The sequence below is a fragment of the Grammomys surdaster genome, unplaced genomic scaffold (genome assembly GCF_004785775.1).
Source record: "Grammomys surdaster isolate TR1022 unplaced genomic scaffold, NIH_TR_1.0 126066, whole genome shotgun sequence".
NCBI lineage: Eukaryota > Metazoa > Chordata > Mammalia > Rodentia > Muridae > Grammomys > Grammomys surdaster.
Window position 1 is genome coordinate 4,172,990 of NW_021620876.1, and position 12,015 is coordinate 4,185,004.

The window sequence follows — 12,015 nt, forward strand, 5'->3', positions numbered from 1 at the left end:
CTCCTTTCTGAAGGCTGTAGTTACAATCCCTAGCTTTGAAGTGAGACAGGGGTATGAGAGTGGATATCCCCGTGGTCTCTTCCTTCTTAGAGTTCTCTCTACCCTGAGGAATTGCTGTGTGGGCCGCCTTCTCAGTGAAGGCAAACCCCAATCTGTTCGCTGATTCGTGGCAACCTGGGTTCCACAGTGATTATTAGCAGACTTTCCACTTTCCACAACAGCTGGCATTGGGAGTCTCATCCTAAGATGACATCATCAGAGTCTCCAGGACTGGGCATCTTGAGGAGAGAGCTGGTAAAAATGGAACCCAGAATGTGTTCTAGTCTGCAGGAAGTAAGGTTGGCGTTCAAAAGCCCTTGAGGCTGGGGATGATTCCTGGGACTTCAGACTCCTTACGAAGATGTAACTACTTTATACAGCTATAGAATGGAGGTCGAGCAGATTTTTGGCTGTGGAGGTTTCAGCACAGGGTCTGTCTTGCAGGAAGGCATCAGTAAAAGCTGGCTTTCAGTTCTTTCCTCATATTTTAGCAATGAATAGCCCAAGGATGAAACGAAGGCATTTGTACAGGAAGCTGAGTAGATAGAGACAATGTGGTCTTCACTGTGGACTTTTACTCTACCCTGAAGAAGAATAAAACTATGTTCTGTGCAGGAAAATGGATGGATGTAGAATCCATGTTATCTGAGATAAGTTTAACTCCAAAAGACAAATACATTTTCTCATTTGGGAAATCTAGGAGGTTAGAAGCACATGCCACCATGCCCAGATTTTATTACAAAATATTTCTTTTAATTTTGAGATAATATAATCACATCACTTCTGCCTTCCTTTTCCTCCCCCCAATCCCTCCTGTAGGTTCTCCTTGTGGACCCTGAGGGCAGAACCAAGTCTTATGCTTGGACTGAAGCAAGTACTTTATTGATGGAGATATCCTCCCAACCCTGAAACCTATTGTTTTGTATGCTAATTATTTTTTTTTTATTTAAAGAAAGAAAGAAAGAAAATAAAGGGCCTGAATAGGAGACTTTTCCCAGTTACAACTGATGAGGCCCAACCTGGAGCAAACCAACGATCCTGTTTCCTATGTTCATGCTCAAGGAATAAACAGAATAAGTCAGTAGCGCTTATATTAGCCAAATCCATGTGACGAAACAGAACAGGTGTGTCTATCACTTTATGATTAGCTTTGAGGATGGGGGTGTGAAATGAAGAGTTTGGAAGAGAAGAAATATCAATCAAACAAAGCTAATCTACTGAAAATGTGAATCAAGAAACAAATGTATATAATAACTACACACCACACACCTGCGTTTCGGGTCATCCTCCTAACCATCTGTGCCTCGTCTTTTAAATCCCGTCCCGTTAAAAATCCCACGGTCTTACAGGCTCTCAGAGAGAGGCTAGCAGGCAGGAAGTGGCTGAACTCAGTGTGGTCTGGAGAGGGCATGTGGCTCAGTGTGACTAGCCATGCGCAGTGCGCACAGAGCGGGCAGAGGGATACAGGCAGGCGAGACGCTGAGCTTTGGTTGCACGCTGCTGCATGGAGCCCGCAAGATGCCTTTTGTTAAACAGCAAGACGAGCGTATGAAGGGTTTGTAAATATTTGGAGAAAAGAAAGACTGGAAACATAAACCTGATCAGGAAATGTGCTGAATCAAAGAAACAGACAGATGCGAGCTATTTAGGTACTGTTCAGAGCTGTTCTTAACACATCCATGTCTTTGGGGAGAAAGTATAAGCAATGAGTTTTAACCCACCAAAATATCTTTGGCACCAGTAACTATGTTAAATAAGGCTATATTTTGAAGAGAAATAATGAGTAGGTTTTTTTTTCTTTTTGTTCTTGACGTTGGGGTGGCGCCCAGGACCTTGCCAAAGCTCACCAATTGGTCTATAGCAGAGATATGCCCTCATCCTAGAAATTATAACTGCAGGCTGAAACATTATCCTTTCTTGTATCAATTTTTGCTGTTATCAATAGAAAGACATTTGGCTTTTTTTTTCACTTTAGTAAAAAAAATCAGTAAACAATTTCAATTTTGTAGATCATGATATAAATGTTACTGTAGAAAACTCCAACACACTATTAAGGACAGGAGGTAAAGCGGGTACAGAGTTCATCCTGAAGGGGTTACTGTCACAGAAAAAACATTTGGTCCCTGAAAGTTCTTAAAATACTAGAGTGTGGCACGGGGAAGAGGTGAGAAGCAAGGGAGATTTGATGTAAAAGTCAAGCCTTGCTGTGTCAAGGACTTCCAAGGTTAGCGCTGACCTAGATCGTAGGTTTTCAGCCTCAGCCTCTGTCCAAATACACTGCCGCTGAAGCATGCCAGCTACATTGCGCTGGTCCATTCTTGTCCTTACACAGTTTGTTTCTTAGGCCCCAGCTGAAAACGTCACCCATGTCTCCATCAAATTTCATTTCAGCAGCAATTTTCAAATAGGTGAAAGTTCACATACCTGGGAAGGATTAGACATGGTCTGCATCATCGAGATTGAGATAGAGCGGTAGAGAGCTGGATAAAGAGTCAACACGGAAAAGTAATTTTCTAACCTTCAGAACAAAAATAGAAGATGTTCTTAGTATCAAGAGGTGATCGGCCGTGGGTTGGAGGCAACTGGAAAGGGACAGCTGAGAGGATCCAGGCATCAGATGAGATCTTTGCCAAAGAGTTTAGCATGGCATCAAATGAAATCCCACTCACATGCAATGAGACCGATGGCGGTTCAATCTGTGCGGCTTTTACTCCAGTGAGCTCATGTTAGTCTAATTCTCCTGGCTTTCCTGACTCTCTTCTTGGATGGTTGTATTCTGAGAATGTTTTGAGATGTGTTTTTCCTGGGTACAGACACTAGGCCTCTTTCCCTCTTGAAACTTTAAATGCCCAAAGCAACCTTTCATACTGAATACTTTTAAAATAAGTGTCTTCTGACCTCAGAGAAGATGTAGACAGATGATAGACATATTTGTTCATTCCTTTTTACTTTCAGGACTCAACTTTTATCTATCACTTGTTATACCGAATAATTTTATGTATTTATAATTGTTTATAATTAAATACAAAATAATTTTATTCATTTATTCATGTGACCACTTTGCCTGAGTGTATGTATAGTATGTACATGTGTGCAGTGACCCCAGAGGTCAAAAGAGGGCATCGGATCCCCTGGAACTGGAGTAACAGATAATGTGAACCTCTATGTGGATGCTGGGAACTCAACCCAGGTCCTCTGCAAGAGCAAGTGTTCTTAACTGCTGAGCCATCTTTCCAGCCCATAAACTTTTATTTCATTTTCTTAATGCACTGAATTTACAAGACTATGGCAAAAGGAATTAATTGAAGACGATTTAAGCTGTAACATTGATTCAAATCCTTATTTTTTTACACCCCTCTTATCAGCGTCCTGAAGACTCACTCTTCTGGCAATGAGTTTTGAAACAGTGGTTGAAAGTGACTTGCTGTGTTCTATCCTAATGCTCACTGCAGTGGGGCATCTGTTACAGCATCATAATTCCAAGAATCATCTCAGTGTTCTTAGAGATGAGCACGAGGACTAGTTATGTCAATGAAACTAATTAAGAAAAGGTTCATAAAATACTAAGTACATGAAATGCCAAATTTATCTCTGGGATAAAAATCTCTCTATAAAGGTTGGCTTTGCTATATCCAGTCTACAGCTCAATTCTGAATTCTCTGACCAATCATTGACATAATATCCCAGAGGCTCATCAGACATCTGTCCCAAGTCTGCAAGAGTGACCTTAGTCAGAGGAGATGACTGGTGTTCCTAGAGGTGCGTTTGGGTTCTAAGGATAGCTTTCCCATAGTTGGATACTTTGTGTGATTTTCTGTTCTAGAAAACTCTTCCCTTTATGCCCCAGAAGTCATATGGTAGTACTATCCCAGTGATGACACGTATTTTAATCTCTGGAAATTTTAACAAATCCACATATGGAGCAGTGGCCCTTAGCTCTCAACACTACCTAGACAGCATGTGAAACAGATAGCTGGACCCCTATCTGTGGTGGCTTAAATAAGAATACCCCACCCCTACCCCCAGACACTGACATTTGGACACTCGGTGCCCAGTTGGTGGTGCTGTTTGGGGACTTCTGGGTGGTGTAGTCTCGCTGGAGGAGATATGTCAGCAATGACAGAGATTCCGGAGCCTTGCACCCTTCCCAGTTAGTTCTCTCTTCTTTATGCTTGCAGATCCAGATGTGAGCACTCAGCTTCCTACAGTCACCAAGATGCCACTTCCACACCATAATGGTCTTATATCTCTCTGGACTCACAAGCCCCAGAAAAATTCTTCCTTCAACAAGCTGCCTTGGTCATGGTGCTTTATTACAGCAACAGAAAGAAACTAAAACATCATCTAAATCCCAGACTGAGGAGAGCCTCCAAAAACAATACAGTTACTTGTATGTGCAAGTAACACACACACACACACACACACACAGAGAGAGAGAGAGAGAGAGAGAGAGAGAGAGAGAGAGAGAGAGAGACACACACACACAGGACTCAATAATACATTTTTTCCTCCAAGACAAGATTTTCCTAAATAGCCCTGGCTCTCCTGGAAATAGCTTTGTAAACCATGCTGGCCTCAACCTTAGAGATGCCTCTGCCTCCGCCTCCGCCTCCCAAGTGCTGGGATTAAAGGCATGTACAACCGCACCAGCTAATAAAATAAATCTTAAAATATTAAAGATTCTCATCTTGAACCAGTAGGATAAGAGAATTTGGGAAGGGGCCTGTATTAGAAACAAAGACTATAATTCTCTGCCTTATCAGCCAACACGTGGAAAAAAGAGGACAGTAATTTCTTGAGATTAGAGACTTTAAAACCATTATTTTGGGTGGAAGAGAGAGCTCCTTTGTTAAAAGCTTAGCTCTAAACAACAACAACAACAACAGCAACAAACAAACAAGCACACACAAAAAGACGATGTCTTGTACCAAGTCATCATGCTCACTGTTTTGTTTTTTGTTTTGTTTGTTTTGTTTTGCCTACTCTTTATGCTGGCATCCATTCTGTAGAATGGTATATTTAAAACTATTTCCCTTTCAATAGTCTTGAACTTGTTATTACAGAGTAAGGGTCTTGTTTCTCACAATGTCAGCAAAGGATTAGGTCCAGAACCCTCCTGTCACCCCAGGACACTGAAGTCTATAGCTATTCAATTGTCTTATATAAGATGGCATTGAATTTGCTTAGGAGTTATATGTATCTTCCTGTTCGCTCTAAATCATTTCTATATTATAAAATAAATACCCAATTCAATGTGAGTGCTATGTGAATAGATGATGCTTTATTTTATTGTTTCAAATGGTGATAGGGAAATAAAATTTGTACACGTTCAGTGTAGTTGCAACCACGTTTACTTTCTAAATTGTGTGCATGTGTGCATTCTTGTTATACGTGCACGTGTGTGTGTGCACATGTGTGCAGAGGCAGTACTTCTTTCCTTATTGCTCTGCTATTAAGTTTTTGAGACAGGATCTGTCAGTGAGTACAGAGTTTATTGGTTGGTAGGAAAGACAGACCTTCAAGATCCATGAATCTACTTGTCTCCACCCATTTCCTCTCAGTACATGAGTATGGAAACATGGGCTACTCTGATTGGCTTTTTACATGAGAGCTGGGGATTTGAACTCTGGTCCTCCTGCTTATATCACAGATGCTTAATCAAATGACCCAACGCTTCAGTGTTTTTCAATCTGACGTTGGTTGACTCTATGAGTACAGAATTTGCAGGAAGAGGGAACACTGGTCTTAGATGGGGCTTAGGCCACTATAGTTTTGAAACTTTTAAGTCTCACTGGTGATTCTAATGAGCAAGTAGGGCTGAGAGCGGCAGCTAAATTTGATGCTCATTTCTTAGAATCTGTTTTTTTTCCTATTTTTACATGAAGGTTGAGTGCAGTGAGAAAAATCTTATGCTAAATACAAAGGCAACATAATTCCAACTGCTGAATGCCGTGTGACCTAATTTGAGATTGACTCATTGACCTCACTATTCCATCAATAGCATCCATGGTTGCTACCAGATATCCTACTCATGGGGTTATGAATATCTCCTTCAAATGATTCTTATTGTGTATCAGAAAAAGGTAAGAAACAGGTCCACCACGCTGCACTCACAAACAGTTTTAATTTGTTCTACCCAGTCCTCAACAAGGTACTTATAAAAAGCTATCCGTGTTGAACAAACATAGAGAAGCTGAATAAACAAACGTGCCGTTCCTGAGAGCACTGGAGCCATAGAAAACAGTTTAGGCAAACCCGGCTCATGGAGCATTGATGCTATCCGGTGAGAGCCCATCAAACCGGGATTTGTAGGAAGTAGGATGCCATTATCATCCATCAGCTTGCATCAATAATGACACGATAGGACAAGGATGTGGACAATTAAAACAACATGTTTTATACAGACAAGCCACTGAAATCCAACACCCGGTGGGAACTGTCAAAGAGCCACAGGTGTGGTGCTCTGTGTCCATGCCCTGAAACTGTCCTTCAGAGCTCCTTGGGGGAGAGCAAAACTGTGCAAGAAGTTGTTGTTTTTGTTTTTCTGCCCTGAGGAAAGAACCCAAGGCCTCATGCATGCTAGACAAGTGTTCTACTTACTAGAGCTCTAGCCCTAGGGAGGTGTTTTGTTTTATATTTTCACTCTCTTTTAACCAGAGAGCTGAGAAGTTCTGGCTAGCACATAGACTATCCTGCCAGGGATGGTGACTCACTTGTTTTTTATCTAACAGTTATGTATTCCCAATGGAGTTCTTGCAGACAGATACGAATAAGTGTGGGAAGGGGCTTTCAAACGTTATGTGACATTTGAATTTTAACAATATTTTCAAAAACCAAAAACCTAATATGGGTATTGCCCCAGTGAAGCCCTGACATTGCAGATTCATCCTGCAGCTGGAACGTAGCAGCTGGCGTGCGACAGAGCCTCCTGTTAGAGCAGGTGCCCCATGCACTACTCAGATGACCCACACATAACAAAACAGGTAGACAAACTACCATGGGTATACCATTTGATTGTATGCAATGATATTTCTCACGGAGTAGTCCTGTTTGACAGCAGTTAAACCCAAACTAGGGTTCCCGAACCACAAGAATTAGGTCTAACTGGATGTGCACCTAGGGAACTATTTGCAGGTAAGACAAAGCAGAAGTCTTGTCCCTGGGCAGAGCTGCCTGGGAGGCTCAGCACCACAGCTGGTGAATTTGGAGGCCACGGGTGACTGCTCTGCTGAATGCAGAACAAGGGCAGAAAATCCCAGGACACATCGGTGTCTGAGACGCATTCTAAAGCTGGACAGATGAAACCAGATGCGTAGAGACTCAAAAAAACAAAAAAAAACAAAAGACGTAACACGGAGAATCGGCATGTGTGGGCGTGGGCACACATGGGTGTGCACACAAACAGAGAAAGGGAGGAAGGGGAGGGAAGGAAGGAGGGAGGGACAGAGACAGAGACCGAGAGACAGAAAGACAGACATCATATGTATCCAAAGAACAAAAGAATTGAGAATGAGGACATTCTGGTGCCTGGGTGCTAAAATCCCAGCCGCGTGGCCTGGGCAAGGGCTCTGTGAGAAGCCCAGGTTCTGCTCAGCGTCTTCCTCAGTTTGGAGAAATAAGCACCACAGGGCAAAGGTTAAACTTTCCCATTGTTTCTGGTCATGCTTTTTTTTGTAAGTGAAGCCATACTCTCTGCTAAGTTTCCTTAAAGGCATCTGCTGTATGCTTTAATGTTTTCTTCTGCTAAGATGATAGGCCAGCATCTCAGATTATCTTAATATGCTTAACTCACGTCAGCTCATAAAACTCAGACATTTTTAACCATAGTTTTTTACACGGCTTGTAGGCAGCTCTGGGTTAATCTACATCCATTCCTGCATCCTTAGAAGACGCCTGATAGTGCACTTCAATGCCCTTCATTACAAACTAGAAGGTATTAGCTTTCTTCTTCCCAAACACACGCCAGTGAGTCCTTGGTAGGAGCCCTTATCACCCGTCCTCATTCCCAAGGAGGGAAGGAGCTTAAGAAGATGGATCCTCACCGCATGATGCCTGGTGTTCTGTCCACAGAAGAAACCATCTTGCAGACTTATTTGCAAGCCCTGTGCCTTTCACCTTCTGAGTCACATTTGTTATCTCCCTTGTCACAGCAGCTGATTCAACACATCCTGGGTTATACCCTCCCCTTCATCTCATCCAGCAGCAGGAGGGCAGCTGGGATAAAGGTAGCATTTAAATCGGGGTGCAGAAATGACTTTGCATGTGGCTTTGAAGGCTCACTAAATATTCCTATAGCCATCATCCTGGCCACAGTTACTTGCTGATGAATGAGTCACTGGTGTTTTCTGAACACACAGGCTGGCGATTCCCCTGTAGCCGCACGCCTTCTCATTGTGAAAAGCCGCCTGTCTGAGAATTCTCCTTCACTGGTGCTTACATCAATGTGCCCCTAGTAGATCCTGAACAGCAAATATCAGCATCACTCCTGCCCGTAGATCTGACCCTGCTGTTGAGAGCAAGACTGAAGTGAAAAGGGCAAGGGAGCGTGGGCGTGGTGGATGTGAGGGGTGCCTCTGGGAGTGGACAATGCAGCTCAGGGGAGAGCACTTACCCAGCAAGAACAAAGCTCCACGTTCAATCTCAGTACCCAGGGGGAAGGGTAGTTCTGACCCTGCGTTTGAATGGAATCGGTACTAAGGTGTGGGCTTTGCTGCCCAAGGAGGGACTGGGAGACTGGATAAACAAAAGTGGCTTAGACAAAAGGTTGGAGAGGTGAAGCAAGCCTCTGCCAGGGTCTCAGTTGCAAGGAACACCGAGGCATCCTGATGGCTGGGTTGAGCCAACCGAAGGACCTGAGGCGGGACCTTCAAATGCATGCAGATGTGACAGGGGAGCCTCCTAGGTGTGGAAGCTGAGCAGCCACACAGAAGGACCCTTCAACACACTTAATGCTCAGCGGCCGCCTTCCTGAAACTCTGTAGACATTGAACAGGAGGATGGTGTCTGCATTTATACTGGTACAAAATCCTACGGTGTCTTTCAAGGCAGGAGGGACGATAGCTCTTTAAATGATAAAGTCCTAGAGGGAAACAGATATGGGGGGAACTCCATTGTATTCCATGACCTCCATGCTGTACCTCCTCACCCTGCTTGATATTTGCTTGACGCAGCCTTCATGTCCCAGAATTAGAGTACTTACAGTTGCTTGAATGTGTCCTTCAAAATGAATGTTGGAAACTAAATTCTCAGTGTATCAGTGTTGGGAGGTGGAACTTTTTGAGGTGGTTAAGTATCAGGAAGAGGGTACATTGTAACAGTATGAGCTCTCTCTCTCTCTCTCTCTCTCTCTCTCTCTCTCTCCCTCCCTCCCTCCCTCCCTCCCCATCCCTCCCTCCCCCCTTCCCTGCCCCTCTCATGTTATTCCTTCTGTCATGAGACAAAGCCCATACCAATCCAGCCCCATAGACTTTTCAACCTTAAAAACCACGAGTCAGACAAATTTCTGGTCCTTAACAATTTCTGTCTATGATACTGCTATAGCAACATAAATGAGGAGACACTATGGGCCATCTCCCTAAGACAAGACTTGGTTTATCCTTTCAAATGCAGCTTCCTCAGTAGCACCTGACACCTGTGTATCTGCAACTGAGTGAACAGGGTGGGGGCACCTCTAGGCCTCTGAAGAGACACGGTCTTCTGTCTCCGGGATCTCAGAGGAACTGATGGACTCAAAGGATGTGGGCAGAGTTAGGCAGGTACTAAGGTCTCAGCACGAAGCTCAAACAACTATCGCAGAAGAAGCCTGCATAGATGAAGGAGGAGCCCTGTGTCTTAAGCGGGTTTGGTGTTCTGGCTGATCTTGTACATTTATCAATCTGTCAGGGAACTGGGAGGCCGGGCAGAGGCCTCATGTGGGAGAGTCTCTGGGGAAGCTGAGGCAGGTAAAGGCAGCTTAAATAAGATTGGGGTTTGATGATTCTCAATTCTTTCAAAACTGCCTAAAGGGAATGTCCCAATTGACACACGATATGCCATTCTAAGCTGGCTGAGGTTCCAAAGGCAAAACTGAAATAAAAAAGTGCTGATTTGTTCTCACCCAAGGCAAGGGAAGCTGCTTCAAGAAGTTTACAAAAGCGTACACTGATTGAAAGTGCCCACGGGGCTCGATTCAAGATCTCACTAAGGAACCCACCCCTAACATATCAAGATTATCACAAAATAACTTTTACTATCTATAAATGTCCCATGCTCACTGTAACTTATAAGCATGGCTTCAATGCTGGTAGGTAGAGGTGTACTGACCCTGGTTTGATCCAGACCCCAATAGCAGGTCTGGATGCAGACCCATGAGACGGAACAAATACCTGATTCTGCATATAGCACTAAAATGACTCCTAGTGATACCCTGCTGTATTCAGTGATGTACAGATCAGTGCCTTGCTCAGCCATCACCAGAGAAGCTTCCTCCTGCAGTACCTGGGAACAAATTAGGAGACCCACATCCAGACAATGTGAGGAGAGTGGGAGATCTTGGAACACTCAGTCCCAAAGGGGATGCCTCCACTAAATCCCTTCCCCCTCATGGCTCTGAGAATTCTGTGGAAGAGGAGGCAGAAAGAGTGTAGGAGCTAGGGGAGATAGAGGGTACCGATTAAACAGGGCCATCTAAACACAGCACAACTGATGTACATTTTGACTCACAGAGACTAGGGAGCATGCACAGGGCCTGCAGGGGTCTGCACCAGGTGGGTTTCTAAGAGATTAGGGAAGTAGACATATGGTCCATCCCTAACTTAGACGCTAACTCTAATTGAGAACCACTTGCGAATGAACAATTAGTTATCTGTTTTCTCCAAGGGAATCTCACTGGGGCAACAAACCACTAGCAGTGGATGGCTAATACAACACAAACTGATTGGCATCTTTATTCCTGTCTGTGTCTCTTCATCTATATGTGGTTTTTGTATTTTTTTCCTTTAGCTCTTTTTCTTCTCTTTGTTTTGTCTTATTCTAGTTCATTTTATCTTAGTTTTTATTTTTACCATCCCTTAGGTGCTTGTTTGTGTTCTAAGGAAAGAGAGAAAGGGAGGGGTCACAGAGAGAGGTTGGGGGAGGGAAAAATATAGTCAAAATTTACTACGTGGAAAGATTAAAAATCTCATTTTCAAGAAAAGTAAAGCAAAGAAAAGAAAGGAAGGAAGAGAAAGAAAGAAAAGAAAACAAGTTAAACCAAGAAACCCCCTCCAAAGCTGATGCTGAGAACATGGTTCTTACTCAGAAGCTGAAGGTTAGAGTTGAAGATTTACCATTTATAGCCATTGCCAGCCTTAGAGGAGGCGAGATCCGTCTAAACACCAGATGAGTGGACCCATCACTGGGCAGGATCTAAGTTTCATTAAATAAGGAGGAAATACTTACCTTCTTAAGTGTTATTTTCTAGTTTACTTGAGGTATAATTTACAAATACTGAATATATATACATATATATTTCATACAACGTGATGTTTTGATATACGTACATACTAAAATGATCATCACAACCAAGCTAATTAACACGTCTATCACCACATGTCCGTCATCATGTGTTCATCTCCACGTACCCATCATCAAGTGCCCATCACCACATGTCCATCACCTGTATCCATCACCACATGTCCATCACCTGTATCCATCACCACGTGCCCATCACCATGTGCCTATCATCAAATGTCCATCACCTGTATCCATCACCACATGTCCATCACCTGTATCCATCACCACATGTCCATCACCTGTATCCATCACCACATGTCCATCACCTGTATCCATCACCACATGTCCATCAGCTGTATCCATCACCACATGTCCATCACCTGTATCCATCACCACATGTCCATCACCTGTATCCATCACCACATGTTCATCACCTGTATCCATCACCACATGTCCATCAGCTGTATCCATCACCACATGTCCATCACCTGTATCCATCACCAC